The 15,497-nt window shown below is 40.7% G+C and overlaps 1 protein-coding gene across 3 annotated transcripts in view; it reads left to right on the forward strand.

Moving 5' to 3' along the window:
• Positions 1–406: 406 nt before the first annotated feature.
• LOC121287184 (collagen alpha-1(XIV) chain-like) overlaps positions 407–15,497 on the forward strand; it is a 209,657-nt gene continuing 194,566 nt past the window's right edge. For 2 of the 3 annotated variants that reach the window (XR_005945154.1, XM_041204811.1), the window contains exon 1: positions 891–1,040. The gene's annotated coding sequence lies outside the window, so the exon portion shown is untranslated. Of the gene's footprint in view, positions 529–890; positions 1,041–15,497 lie in introns of those variants that run through there. The other variant, XM_041204812.1, reaches the window with a different exon arrangement.

Below are 15,497 nucleotides of genomic sequence, written 5' to 3' on the forward strand. Positions count from 1 at the left end.
CCCACCTATTTCCATTATTTTTAAATATTTTTAAATCTTTTATGCTCTCCCCACCCCCACTAGAGCTATACCTTGAGTGCCCTACCATCCATTCTTAATTAGCACATTCGTTTAGATAATATCACCAACTTCAACACCTATGTGTTTTTTTTTCTACTGTTGGTGACATCTTTTGATGATCTGCTTCTATCACTGCTTGTTTGTCCCTACAACCACACCAACCCCCTCCACTTCTCTCTCTCTCTCTCTCTCCGCCCCCACCCCCCACACACCTTAAACCAGCTTATATTTCAACTCTTTCTTGGACTCGAACTCAAGTTCTGTCGAAGGGTCATGAGGACTCGAAACGTCAACTCTTTTCTTCTCCGCTGATGCTGCCAGACCTGCTGAGTTTTTCCAGGTAATTCTGTTTTTGTTATGCAAACATTTCCTTGGCTGCCAGTAGTCTGAGGGAAGGGTAACCGCTTTGGTGAACAGGACAGGTATTCCCTGCGTATAAATAGGCCGTCTCGTTGCCAATGTCACATGGTAAGGAACCAGTCTGTTGAACCTTGTGGCTTTGTGAAGAGTATAAGCATTGGAAACTTCATAGCAAATGTATTTGGATAAAGCTGCTGATATTTGCCTCCTTAGCAGAAAGTTTTAAACTTAAACACTTTGTTACACATTACCAAAGTGCTCAGAATTTCGTTTCGGTTTTCTATGTACATTCCGAAACATTTTTTTCGGGACAAACAGGTTGTTCAGCGTTGAAAGGGTTAATACCCCGTTGCTTCGTCACTGGAAGACAGATCTCCACTAAATGTTATTGGGTGACACACCCCTGAGTGAGCGTAGTTTTAGGAAAACACCAGATTGTAAACGGAATTATACAAACTCCTCTTCAGTAAGTATAGTGTCCGGAATATGTCATCGAATAAGCGAGCTGTGGAAGGAGACGTATAAAACTGGCAGCAGCAAAACTCCCTGGTGAAAGGGAAGCCGGGTTTATATGTAGCATCAGATCACACAGGAGCAAGGGATTGTCAATGCTCTAACAGGTAGAATTTCTTTTTGTTCAGTAATTTGTTCTCAGGTTAATGGTAGATGATTTGTTAAGGAGAGAAGTTATTTGTTTATTATGGGGGGGTGGCTCATTTGTCTATATTTTTATGCGGCATCTGATTTTTTAAAAAATACAGACATAGCAAATGTATAGAACAAAATCAAATAACAGTGTATTTAAGAAAAATGCAAAGTATTGAAAAATTGGGTCCGGAAAAATACATCCTCACGTTCCTGAGTTCTTAACGATATATTTATGGTAAGAAAAATGACACATGAAGAAATGGTTTATTCCTAATATGCCGTTAGTTGGGTCATAGTACCTGAATATTTCAATCAACTAAGTAGTGGTTCAATGTTGAGCCTCACGGCGTAAACTCAGGCGTAAATAGAAGAAGTTTTGGAACCTACACACCTGCAGTTTTAAATCTATTCAATTTCTCTGGCAACAAATATTTAATTTGTTAGCCATAGAAGAGGTTCCTTTTACTCTAAATTTACTTTAATTCCGTTCCCCCCCCCCCCCCGCCATTACAATTTGTATCAGCGGTTCTCAGCGCAATTGTGACAGTTATAATTGACAATATTTCTATACTTTACATAATCTGACTTCTCTGTATTTAAACAAAATTGTTCCTACCTGTGGGCCTTAATTTTACAAAAACGATAGGGCCATGGCTAACTAAAATGAGAAATATTTATTACCCTGAACTATTGACCTGTTGGGTGAGGCTTTCTCCGATGTTGAGAGGCTGACCAGTGTCAGGTAGAAAAGTTTAGATAAAATGAGGTCAAATAGCTGTTTGTCATGGGAGATGCATTACAATGTTTAGAGTTTGTGTTGGAAGGACAACTAAAATTTAGAGTTAAAGTACAAGCTTTAATTTAAAAAAATGTTCGGGAAGATAGTTATATTACTGAGGATTTATTTTAATTGTGAAAATTGAAACTGCTTAAAAATTACTTAAGACCTGCCTTACACTGAAGAGGCTATTACTTTTCTATGATAGTAACTTTCTTTTGCTACTTCTAAGCAATGCAGTAAGTGGTGACATGAGGAGTATGAGATCCTCTGGAGGAGGCAGTCTCATGCTGGTTTGAGTTAATACTACATAATATGTACATGGAGGCAATTTCATGGCGATCCATTACTGGTGGCAAAGATTGTCAAAAGAGCTACTATGCAGTAGTCCCAATTTGACTTGCATTGAAGCTGCATACTAGAGTGGAGCCCCACAAATCTATCCCAATGTTGACCCAGTAGCTGCCTACCCAAGTTTTACAAAGTTTGCGGGAAGCACACTGGTCCTTACAAACGAACAAATATTGAAATGCTCTTGACCAGAAGTCAGGCTGGGAATGAAGCTCTTGTGTGGGTTTGTATGTGTGGATGTGCAGAACTGTCATTGAGTTAGGAGGTAGGATACATAATCAGAAAAGACTGAGTGAGGATGGGGGAGGGATGGGAAGACTTGCATTTATATATCACTATTCCCAACTTTAGGAAGTCCTAAAGCATTTTAAAGTAAATTAAATTTTTTAGTCATTATAAATTAGATGCTCCTGTCTGTGAAAACAATAATTTGAGATAACTACAGCCTTAATTAGTTATCTATTAAAATGGATATGCTACAATTTGGCAGTGAACGGTGGTAATTTTAACCTAACTCGCTCAGTGGCAAGATTATGGGATCAGGACCGCCAATTTTATACTCCACTCTATTTTACTTCCCAAGGTGAAGAATAACTCCTGTGCAGATTTAATGGGGACTAATGGCAACCTTCTGCACTGAGATAGTTCATAATTTTCTAGTGTATAAATGATAATTGCTGAAAAACAAAGCCACTTTGGGTAATTATTTCATTTTGGTTGAGAAGTGAAGATTTACTGAGCGGAAAAGAAGTCAAATTCTTTATGCGTTTGACTTTGGCACAGGTTTGTTTTTGTATGATTAAGGCCCACATGTAGGAACATGTTGTCGTTGGGAGCTGCAGTCCTCTCGATTGGAAGTTTGTTATACACCGTGTTAGCTTGTTGTTTGGTACCTGCAAAGAAAGCTTGTAAAATGCAGAGTGCATTTGTGCAATTCTGAAATGGAGCATTTTTAAAGTAGCTATGCTACCGAACTTATAGCTACATCTCTGTGAATGTAATAAATCAAATGCCTGTTAACCTAGTGAAAGCTGAGATGTGGGATCTGCACACGGGTGCCCGAGGAGATTTTAAATGTGATAAACAGGTCTGTTGCATTTCCCCTTGCTGCCGCTGTACAAGAGTCATCATGATTAGAGCTTTAGGGAAGTGTTCCTATTATAAAATGACAAGACCATCTAGTGGCTATATTACAAGAAAGTGGGATAGCAAACACTGTTATTTACACATGTTCACCTGTCTAGATTGAAAAACCTTGCTGGCCTGTGGTAAGATTAATTTCTTTCAAAGTCACTACACATCACAAAAAAACTCACTTAAAAAAGGGACTATGAATATATGAAACATGCTGTCAATAAGTGTTGTATCTGTTATCAGTGACCTATGCATTACATCTAGTGAAGCTCTGCATTAGTGATGAAGACAGTGAACTGCAATGCTCCACACCTTTATTTGCCTCCAAATAATTTCTCCTTTTCAGAATGTGATTTATGCTGGGATATTGTTCAAAGGATTTTGGCAACCTCAGGTGCCTTGCACTAAAAAAGCCATTTATGTTTGATGTTAGGCAGTGAGTGTTGGCAGATATTTGACTGGGGGTGGGGTAGAGAAGATCACAGTTGAGCCGGACCATATCCTTCTCCATGCGGTATGCACATACATTCTAGTGGGGCATCTGATGATCACACCCGCTCTCTAGGCCAGGAATGCTGACAATGAATACAGTGCCTGAGCATAGATCAGTGCAGACAAGGGATAGATTTTGCCTTCCCTTTGGGACAATACTACACCGCACAGCACACTTAAGTGATAAGACAGCACTACACACATCTTTAAAAATAAACTTCCAACATATAAACAAATTTTCCAATTTAAATTGCTCTTTTTGAGAAGCCTTACTGTTAAAGGGAGATTGTGGCCTGGGAGTGGAATTGGCAGATAAAAGCAATTAATAAGACGGAAGGATTAATCTACATTTGAGAGCCAATATGTTGCTGAAATCGACAATCTTTTTGTTCATAATGGTTTCTTTTGCTTTTTTTCATCTGAATCCATTTGATGTTATTATAATTTCACTCCGACCAATATATCCCATTCCATGGGGAATATTATTATATAATGTCACTGCCTTGATAATGAAAGGAGAAAAAATTGCATCTGGAAATATTGGACTTAAAAAAAAAACCTGAATTTTTAAAAAATGCACACAAGCCACTAACTGGAATGCTGCAGGGTAACCCCCTAAGAGGTAATGGAACCCCACCCTGATGCCAGACAAGATACTTCTAAAGACATCCAGAAACTAATTACTCCCTCTGGTAGAGACAATGGGACATAATGGGAAATGAGTATCATCTCATCAAGAAATCCTGTGAGCAATACCCAGACAGATTTGTGAATTTGCTTCCCACTTGGAATATACAAAGAAGGGGTTAAAAGCGAGCTGAAAAGCTGCCCTGGTGTCTGTCTCTTGGTGGGTGTTCTGAGGGAGCACCATGCTGGAAGTTTGACTCAGAAGTAACAGCCACACACACAGACACACACCCCTGCAAATCGCCATTTTGCAGGTACCCCGATCTCTCTCCCTCTCTACCGAAGTCAACACTACTGGAACCTCGAAACCGACGATTTGTCTATTGCAGTCAACACTACTGAAACCTCAAAAAGGGACAATTCACCCGCCAAAGTCAATTCTACTGGAATTTCGAATCGCAATCGACGCAACGCTTAATCACGTGCTCCCCACGAGTCAAGGACTGCTCCGTATACCTTTTCTTAAAGATTATATATATATTTACTTACTTTAAGCTAAATTCTTACTTTTAACCTGTATGACCGTATATGCATGCATTTCATTCTTTCTTGCCTTTCATAGTTAATAATTTAACTCTCTTGCCTTTAACTCAAGGAAATCAGATCAAATTGACTCCTTCAACACCAGGATGATTGGGCCTGGGAAAAGGTCTCCACAAAAAGGATTCTTTTTAATTTAAATCTTGTTGTAGCTAACAGAGTGGGGGTGGAGGGTAGCTGAATAAAGACAAGGAGCCTGTTCATCCCTCCTCACCCGGGGCATAACAACCTGGAGGTGTCCCAGCCAGACGGTGATAAATTGAGGGGTTTTGCCTGGATCAACTGTTTTGGGGAACCTGTTATTGTTATGATTCGTCCCTGGGCGAGGTCCCCAACTTGTTATGATCCCAGATGAGATACCCCAAATTGTTAACTTCCCGAAAGGGACCCCAGTTCTGTTATGCTCCCGGGTGAGTGGGAATGAGCTGGCTCCCCTTCTTTATTCAACCCCCTCAATTGGTCACAATAAGTTTAATTTAAAAGGGATTCCTTCCTTCGTGGGTACCCTTTCCCAGCCTAAAGTACTTATATTTTAGAAAGAGCCAATTTAATTAAGCTTTTGAGTCAAGAAAGAGTAAGTTTATTAGTTACTAAAAACCTGAGTAAAATAATAAGAATGCAACCCACATACGCAGAGATCGGAAATGAGAAGTTGAGTCTAAAAATAAAATTTAAAAAAGATATATGAATCAGCCTTTGGCTTGTCCATGAGGAGCAGATGGTGAAGTAGTGGGCAGGATTTTTACCTCATCAGGCAGGCCCGGGAGCAGTCGTGAAGTCGACTGCCGCCCGTGATTGGGCCCTGACCAATTAATGGCCATCCAGTGTGAAATGTGCGCTGCAACTCTGAACGCTGCCTGGGTGGGGATGGGAGGAGGGCGAGCCTGAAAGTTTGCACAAGCATGCGCGTGCGCGCACTGAGAGCTCCCTGAAGGCGCAGAGCTGCCTCAGGAAGCTGAAGATTTTTACAAACACAAATAAAGAATTTAAAAATGTTAAAAACATTTCCCCTCAAGTGACTCTATCACATGAGCAGGGACATGTTATAAATGAGATTCTAACATTTTAATTGTATTTTTAATTCCTGTTGGAAACCTCATCCCGCCTGTAGATGAGATTTCATACATAAGGTTGGACGGGCAGCGAAAATTTATATTTAATTATTAATTTAATGGCCTAATAGGCCTGTTAATTGTCGGCGGGCGGGTGCACTGTCAACTCCCGCTCATGCCCGCCAACCAAAATATCGCGTGAGTGCGCGATGATATTGGGATGCTCGCCTGACGTCATTGCGCATCATTTTATGCTCAAGCTGGTCGGGCTTGCATCTGCCCATTCAACTAAAACCTCTGCCCATTGTGGCTGTTAGGTTGGATGATTCTGATCGAGCTGACTTCAGTAGTTGAGCAGTTGGTTTGGAGGCACTTGGTTCTGCAGGTAAGCTGAAGGGGTTGTCCTGTTTTCTTTTTGACTGGGGTTTGCTGACTTGCCTCCAGAGAGAGAGGAGATGGACTTTTACCTGCAAGCTGCAGGGATGTCTAGTTGCTGTTCTTTCGCTGTGACCTTCACAGCACACACTAGCACACCAGAATTAGAACACACTGACCAGGTTTGCAGCTGGTTTTTAAAACCCTTTACTTGTTTATTTCTGGAAGGGAAAAACAAGCATGTCTTTCACCCAGAATCTGCTTTCTTTCAACTCAGATCATGTCCACATTCTGAGATATAACTCAACAGAAGATGGTTCCTGTTGAGATGGTGATCGGTCTCCATTGTCTCTGCAACCACAGGAGATTGCAGCTCAGTCTTTTGCATTGCATCTCTCTTTTGCAAATGTTTCTGTCTGAAGTGCTCCTTGGCATCTTTTTAGGTGTGTCATTCCAGGGCCTCTCTGGACTAGTTGGTCAAGTTTAATCCATGTAGGAATTTTCCAGAAAGTGGTTACGTTACAGCCTCAGCCAGCTTTTGCTTATATGTCCTTTTTAAAAAGTACATGTCTTCCTCAATAACTTCAATATGCTAATAAGTAATTCGGGCTCTGATCTGCTGTCATGACAACATTTACCAGTAGAATGCCTTGGATAACCATTTATCTTAATGTCATCTCAGTGAATGGTTTGTTTGCTGTCACGTATCTTTTCAGTAAATCTTGCTTTCCCCACTAAGTACGTGAAATTTAGCAAACTCAATTACCTGTCTGAATTAACAAGACTTTTCTATGATGCTAGAGGACTTGCCTGACAATGACATTTTATGGGAACTTTTTTTGCAATTTGAAGTTTTTAAAGTCTTTTATTAGAAAAATGTGTTATATTGATACCTCCAGTGCAGTATACCAGTTGTTTAAGGCATGATTAGAATGTGCAGCTTTACTATAATATTCCAATCTGGATGAGAAGGGCCAATACTCCTCAAATGTATATAAGGAACCTGATTTAACAATCCCAGCGATTTTCAACACAAAAACAGGTTGGTTGGTTCAACTAGTCTATATTGGTGTTTAGCCTCCATACACACAGTGGCTCTAATCCCTTGCCCTTGCCCGTTCCTCTATTCCCGATTCTCAACCACCTATTTATAACATTTTGACATGGTCTCTACTTCAAACACTAGCTCTGGTGATACATTCTACACAACCTCACCATACCATCTACACAACCTCACCATACCATCTACACAACCTCACCATACCAATGTAAAATAAAAGTTTCTTCTGATTCCTGTCTTAAGTCAATTACAATTAATCATAAATCTACGATGCCTTATTCTTTACTGCTCAATCACCGGAAAACTGATTTAAGGACACCAATAACAAAGTTTACAGTTAATAAAAACATTTGTTTTATTAAATTGAAACAAGTACAGAAATAAAAATTACTATTTACAATATCAATGATTATGCAACAGTTCAAATATGGAGAACCAATATGAACCAAGTTTTTGAAAGCCAAGTCACTACTCTTCATTTATATGAATGTGGAGGAACATCAAAGCTTCTGACCACATTAGAGAGAAGAAGATGTTCATTGACTATTATGGAAGAGGTCTCAGGGGCCAGTTTTTCTCAGCCTAATGTCCATAACAAATGTGCATATTATCAATGGCGAAATGAAAATTAAACGCTTCTGATGCTAATTAATTCTTAATCTTGGGTCTATTATGAGTAAGTGGAGAAAATATGAAGGGCCCGGAAGTGTTGTGTTCAGATACAGAGCTGCTTGTATTGCAACAGCAGAACATCCATGTTTGCAAGAATTCGGACTGCACATTTGGGAGGATTTTTGAACCTTACGAGGTAATGGTAAATAAATTGCTGATGACATGAATGCCAGCTGACATGTTTGTTATTCCACCAATGGCACTGCTGAACAATGTCTTTTTATGATAACAGATTTCTAAAGTTGAAAATGCTACTCATTGATTTCTCTTGGTGCCCTATATTTTGCTGTTTGCAATCTTTTAATTTTATCTGTAATCTTAATTTACAGGGAATACATGCTATAGGCAAGACTCAATAACTTTGTAACTTCAATATTTTAACATGGCAGAATGTCCCAAGGTGCTTTACAGTTTGCAGTGGAATCAGCTACAGAGGGATTAGAGCTGATGATTGAAGGTCTAGCTGAAGGGTTGGTTTTAAAAGGAAGCTTTTAAAGCAGCAAAGGATAAAACTAAGTGGGGGGAGGGTTTGGAGAAAAACTTGCAGGGTGCAGTGATCAGATAGCTGTATGCACTGAAAGTAAGGTAGATAAAAGGTCAAAACAATTTCAATTATCTTTGATTCTGTTGTCATAACACAAGATTTCCTGGTCATCAATTTCTTTATTACGTTACTTCAATATTGCAATGATCCATGTTAATACAGAAGTACATTTTCCTGGAGTATTGATGTTTTACTGGCTCAGTTTCAAAACTCATTTAGTTTTTCTTTTAACTGCGCACAACTCACAGAGGTTGTAGTGCAGCTGCAGTCCTTTTGAGAAATCAAAGGAGAAAATAACAAAGTGCTACAATGTTTGAGAGATTGTGGAGCCAAATAATTGCTGAAAAACACTAATTTGTTTTATACAAAGTGAAGTGAAACACTGAAACAAGGGATTAAATTAGTAGATGCCCTGGCACCACCTGTTTCTGTGCACTGCAGGATTGACATCAGTTGAGTTGGCGGTTCCAGGATATAAACTCAATTTATTCAAGGCAGCATAATAATTCCATGTTAAAATATAAACTGTATTTTAATAGGAGCAAAAATATTAACTACTGAACAGTAATGGAATTGATTATTAAACTTAAACAGGTGAAAGAATTTAGCTCGTTTTCCTATGTTAGCACAAACTGGACTTAGGACAATAAGCTGTAGGAGGATGCTACAGGACAGAAACATAATGAAGAGTTCAGATGATATGACAAATTGTTGGCAGGATTTAGTAACCTGATGGAGAAAGGAGAAGCAGCAAAATGGGACCCAATTTACATTGACACCTTTCGATCATCGGGTGCCTTCCCACCAGGGTCCTGCCTGTCAGCTTCGTCTCCTACTTACTGTGACCCCTTGTGTATCAACAGGTACCATCCTGCCTGTAATGACTTGACGGACCGGACAGGTTTCAGCAAGAAACAGATAAACTATATTACAGAGCGCTTCATAGATGCTACGTGTTTGACCAGGACTCTCGACAGGAAGCCCCACCCCATAAGACCATAAGACGTAGGAGCAGAAATTAGGCCATTCGGCTCCACCATTCAATCATGGCAGATTAGTTTCTCAACCCCATTCTCCCACCTTCTCCCTGTAACCTTTGATCCTCTTACCAATCAAGAACCTATCGATCTCGGTTTTAAATACACTCAATGACCTGGCCTCCACAGGCCTTCTGTGGCAATGAATTCCATCGATTCACCACTCTCTGGCTAAAGAAGTTTCTCCTCATCTCTGTTCTAAAAGGTCTTCCCTTTACTCTGAGGCCGGGCCCTCAGATCCTAGTCTCTCCTACTAATGGAAACATCTTCCCCATGTCCACTCTATCCAGGCCTTTCAGTATTCTGTAAGTTTCAATCAGATCCCCCCTCATCCTTCTAAACTCCATCGAGTATAGACCCAGAGTCCTCAAACATTCCTCATATGTTAAGCCTTTCATTCCTGGGATCAGCCTGGATTACCCATGCTTAGGGCCCATTGTCAGAGCCGTCAAGAACATCATAAATAGATAGCAGGAGAGGCTGTACCTTCAGTTACTACATTTCCTCCCCCTTTAGTTTTTTTACTGTTTCTATTTAAATATTCTATTTGAACATTTGAATACCCAACAACATATACATATATGTAACTTCAGCTGATTGAAGATTAAGTCTTTGAGTTGCTTTCCTTATTCGGTTAGACTGGTGTAGCTCTGCTGCTTGAGGTTCTTCCACAGGACCAACATAATCAGGAACTGAGCACAAGATACATCATTAGAAAGTGGCAGCCCAGGGTTAGGCAACTCTACAGAGACATCAGGCATGCCTATTCTAGGTCGACCTGTCACCTCAGGGATTAATGGGTCGACGTTAATCACAGGCGGAACAGTTGGTTGTTGGAATATGGTCCATGTGTTTTCGAACAATTCTGTCTTCCATTTCCACCTGGAAGGATAAAGGACCAGTCTCTGACACAATGGTTCTAGGAACCCAACAAGGCTTCCCACCCACTTCCGAAATTCCGCACGAATAGTGTCTTCTACGGTGAACGTGTGAGCTTAGCTATGAATATTGTGATGGAATTTTTGATTACTCTGATTCCTCTCTACTTTCCCCTCTAAGTTTGGAAACACCAGATTTAACCTTGTACGTAGGTGGCGTTTCATCAATAATTCAGACAGTGTTGAGCCTGTTGTTGAACGAGGCGTTGGACGATAACTGAGAAGAAAGCAGGAAAGTTGAGTTTCTAGAGTAGCTTCTGATAATCACTTCATTCCAGATTTGAAAGTTTGCACAGCTCTCTCAGCAACGGCTCAGATAGGCAAATTTTGAATCAGTAAGGGAATCAAGGGTTATGGGGAAAAGGCAGGAAAGTGGAGCTGAGGATTATCAGATCAGCCATGATCTCACTGAATGGCAGAGCAGGCTTGATGGGCCAAATGACCTACTTCTGCTTCTACGTCTTATGGTCTTATAGTAAACCATTTGATGAGGGATGGTTTGGGGCTGTTTTAATATGTCTGATTCCATTTAAATTCATGAATTTCCAAATCTTGGTACTGGTAAAGACTATACCATTATCAGAAATCAGATTTCCAGTAGGCCACGTATGCTAAAACAATGACTCAACTCACCCATTTAGAATGTGCATCTACAATCAATAAAATATGGTACCTAAGAATGGTCCTGCACAATCAATAACCAGGCTACTCCCACTGAAACAGGCAACTCCTGTTGTTGCTGATAATGGAGACAGTGCTTGACCATGCTTTCAATGTCACTGTCAATGCCTGGCCACCAGACTAGCTTCACGCAAGCATTTTCACCTTTGACAAGCCTGGATGCACACTGTGAAGCTCTGCCAAGAGTGGTTCTCTTCCTTGCGAAGGAGCGACAACTCTTGATCCCACAACAAGATTCCAACTTGAAAATTTCTCTTTTTCGGGCATGGAGTCTTATCTCTTCAGATACAGGTGAATTTGACCACCCTTGCAAAACAAGATCTCTGACTTTCGACAAAATTGGATCTCCGTTCATCCAATTTCTAATTTGCTTCACACACATAGGTGGAGGATCCAAGAAATTCGGTACTGGCACAACTTCTTGTGGCAGTGGAGCATGTACAATGCTCTCTGGTAATGGGAGGTGACTGAGTGTATCCATATTTGCAGCATGTAAGGCAGGACGGTACATAAAGGTATACTCATACACAAACAATATCAAAGCCCAACCTTGTATTCTTGCTGATGCTATTGGCAGAATGGCCTTATCCTCACTGAATAAACTCACTAATGGTTTATGGTCCGACACTGTGGTGAAATGTTGTCCCTGCAGGGACTGGTGGAATTTCTTCACTCCAAATACCACCAATACTACCCTTCTCAGCTGTGGAGAGGGTTCTTGAGACATAGCCAATGAGCCTTTCTGATCCATCTTCCTTTCTATGTGATAACACAGCTCCTACACCATAAGGAGAAGGATCACATGCTAATACCAGTTATTTTGATGGGTCGTACAGTACCAATAAACACGACGAATGCAATAGTTTATTTACTTTCACAAAAGTCTTCTCCCTGTTGTGAATTCCACGAACAACAGTGATTCTTTTTTTTAAATCAAGAAGTGTAATGGTGAAAGAAGTGGCTATAGTAGTTGATTTTACCCAGGAAAGATTTAAGTTTGGTTACATTGGACGGTGAGGGATCATCTTTTATTGCTCTAACATTCTCTTCTACTGGATGCAAACCCTGTGTCCACCCTGTGACCCAGGTAAATAACTTCTGGAACTTGGAATGTACATTTTTCTATCTTTAATTGTATGCCAGCTTCCATGATATTTGGTCTCGGTTGACCCTGTGATTAGAACACCAATTAAGTATACTACTTAGGGAAGTCCTTGCAAAAGACTCTCCATTATCCTCTGGAAGATTGCACATGCAGACGATGCTCCAAGGGGCAGGCAAGTACACTGATAAAGACCCTTATGCATTTTGATAGTCACCTATCCTCTAATACCCAGCTCTAATTGTTGGTAGGCATGGCTCATGTCCAATTTAGTATAGGATTTGCCTCCAGCTAACTTTGCATATAAGTTGTCTATCCTTGGAATGGTGTTATTATCTAATTTGGCTGCCTTGTTTACAGTCAATTTATAGTCCCCACAAATAAGTATGGTTTAATCAGGCTTAATCATTTGAACTATGGGTCCATTCTGAGAATTGGATAGGTTGGATGATGCCCAGTTTTTCTAACTGGCACAGTTTGGCATCCACCTTCTCCTTCAATGCATAGGGCACATGTCTGGCCTTAAAGAAACATGGTGTCACCTGAGGATCCACATATATTTTTGCTTGTAAGCCTTTTAACTTTCCTAATTCATCCCAAAATACACTTTTATTTTCTCAGCAGTTCAGGAACTCCTCCTGTTCTCAGGTGAAATATTTCAAACCAGTCAAGCTTGATGTTTTGTAACCAGTTTCAGCCCAGAAGACTAGGTCCTTCTCCTGTCATTATTATCACTGGAAGCTGAGCTGTCTGTTGCCTATAAGACACTGATACTGTGACGATGCCCTTTGCTTGTATGGATTCTCCAGTGTATGTCTTCAATTTAGTGGCTGTCCATTCCAGATTCAGTGGCTGGGAATCTTCGTTTAAGCATTTAACTGTGTGCTCTCCCACCACTGTGGTTAAGGCTCCTGCATTAGTGGCTTCCCAATGACTTGGATAGTGACAGTGATAGATTTGGTTTTTACAGCAGTGACGTTATACAAGGAATAGATGTTGGTATCGGCAGCTTTAGGTTCTGCCGTATTTTTCAATTCCATCATGTTGGTTTGCTGCTTTATGGGCTGTTTCGACTTCGCCCTGCATTGTCTTACCATATGACCTTTCTTATGGCAGTAATGTCATTCTGTCTCCTTAAATCTGCAAGTGCCTGGTACGTGGTCACCCCCACATCTATAACAAATTAACCTTGGAGTCGCTGCTGAAGTGTTTCTTCTTGGCCTTTTCAAGTTTCTAACAGAGGCCATTGCCTCTCGCTTCACTGCTGTGTCTCTGGTTTCCATGCCACACCTGGCAGTAGGTTCCTGCCCCACATGAAGAACAGTGCCATGTTGTATTGGTTGCAAAGCCTGCGAGTCTCTTGCAGCACTTTCCATGGCGAGTGATATTTCCAGGGTGCACTTCAAACTGATGTTGATCTCTGCAAGTAAACGGTGCTGAATGGTGTCATTGTGAACTTCACAAACTAATCGGTCCTGCAGCATATCATTTAGTGTCCTCCCCAATTGCAGTGTTCTGTCAACTGCTTCAGCTTCACTACAAAGCTTGTAATGGTCTCTCCCTGGACCCTAACTCTGCAATTCAACTTAAACCGCTGCATTATTATGGTGGCTTCGGTTGGAAATGCATTTTCACAAGGTCCACTAATTCATTAAAGGACTTGGAATTGGGGACGTTCGGGTCCGTCAGGCTGTGGATGAGATTGTATGTCTCGCTATCACATACACTCAAAAGGATTGCTTTCTGCTTTCCTTCCACGTGATTTTGTTTGCTACAAAATCAAAACCAAGGCGCTCTATATACTGGCTCCAGTCTTCCATAATCATAAGGATTAATTCAGCCGAAGATTGGCATGACTGGTGAGTAGTATTTCCTTTTTTCTTAAGATTCTATGTACTCATGTCAACAAGGTGAGGTGCAGTGTCAGAGCTATTTTACCTTCATCACCAAATGTAATGACTTGATGGACTGGACAGGTTTCAACAAGAAACAGATAAACCTTTTTGCAGAGAGCTTTTTAGATGCTACATGTTCAACCAGGACTCTCGTCAGGAAGCTCCACCCCTAGGATTACCCGTGCACAGGGTTCATTGGTTGGAGCCTCCAAGAACACTACCCTGCTAGGCAGCAGGAGAGGCTATACCTTTAGTTACTACATTGCCTTATTCTGCACTGGAAAGCAATATCCTTCCTTCATTCATGAATAATTCACTATAACCTAAAATGATATCTCATCCTACTATCCCCCCAGTTCTGCAAAACCCCAGGTTTGCTTTTCAGGCCAGAGAAAAGCATAGAAACATAGAAAATAGGAGCAGGAGTAGGCCATTTGGCCCTTAGAGCCTGCTCCACCATTCATTATGATTATGGTTGATTATCCAACTCAGTAGCCTGTTTCCGCTTTCTCCCCATGTCCTTTGATCTCTTTCACCCCCAAGAGCTATATCTAACTCCTTCTTGAAAACAGACAATGTTTTGGCCTCAACTACTTTCTGTGGTAGCAAATTCCATAGGCTCACCATCCTCTGTGTGGTGAACTCCACTCCAGGCTGCTAAACCCCATCATGGTGCTGCCAGAAACCAGAACCAACCACTATCTCAGGTTCAAAGCAAAGCAAAACCAAACCAACCTGTAATGCTACCAAGCCCTACGCCATACCCAGTGTTTCCAAAGTCTAGGATTGCCAATAGTGCTACAAACACCTAAATTTGCCTTCTTGTCAGCCAAGCCTCAGTTACACTCCCAAGTACTGCAGAATAGCAAGATGTAGAGTTTCTTCTCATTTAGGCGGCAATATCCATGAAATCCATGTAAAATTGACCAAACCAATGCAAAACTGCAGGTAAGTTTAAACACAGAATCACAGAATGGAGGCCATTTGGCCCTATTAATATGGCAATCACCTTATTAAAATACAATTGCTAGTTAAACAGGTGATGGGCATTGATTATCCCATCTAAATAAAATAAAAAGATACAGCTGGAA

Source organism: Carcharodon carcharias, chromosome 14, assembly GCF_017639515.1.
Source record: "Carcharodon carcharias isolate sCarCar2 chromosome 14, sCarCar2.pri, whole genome shotgun sequence".
NCBI classification, from domain to species: Eukaryota; Metazoa; Chordata; class Chondrichthyes; order Lamniformes; family Lamnidae; genus Carcharodon; species Carcharodon carcharias.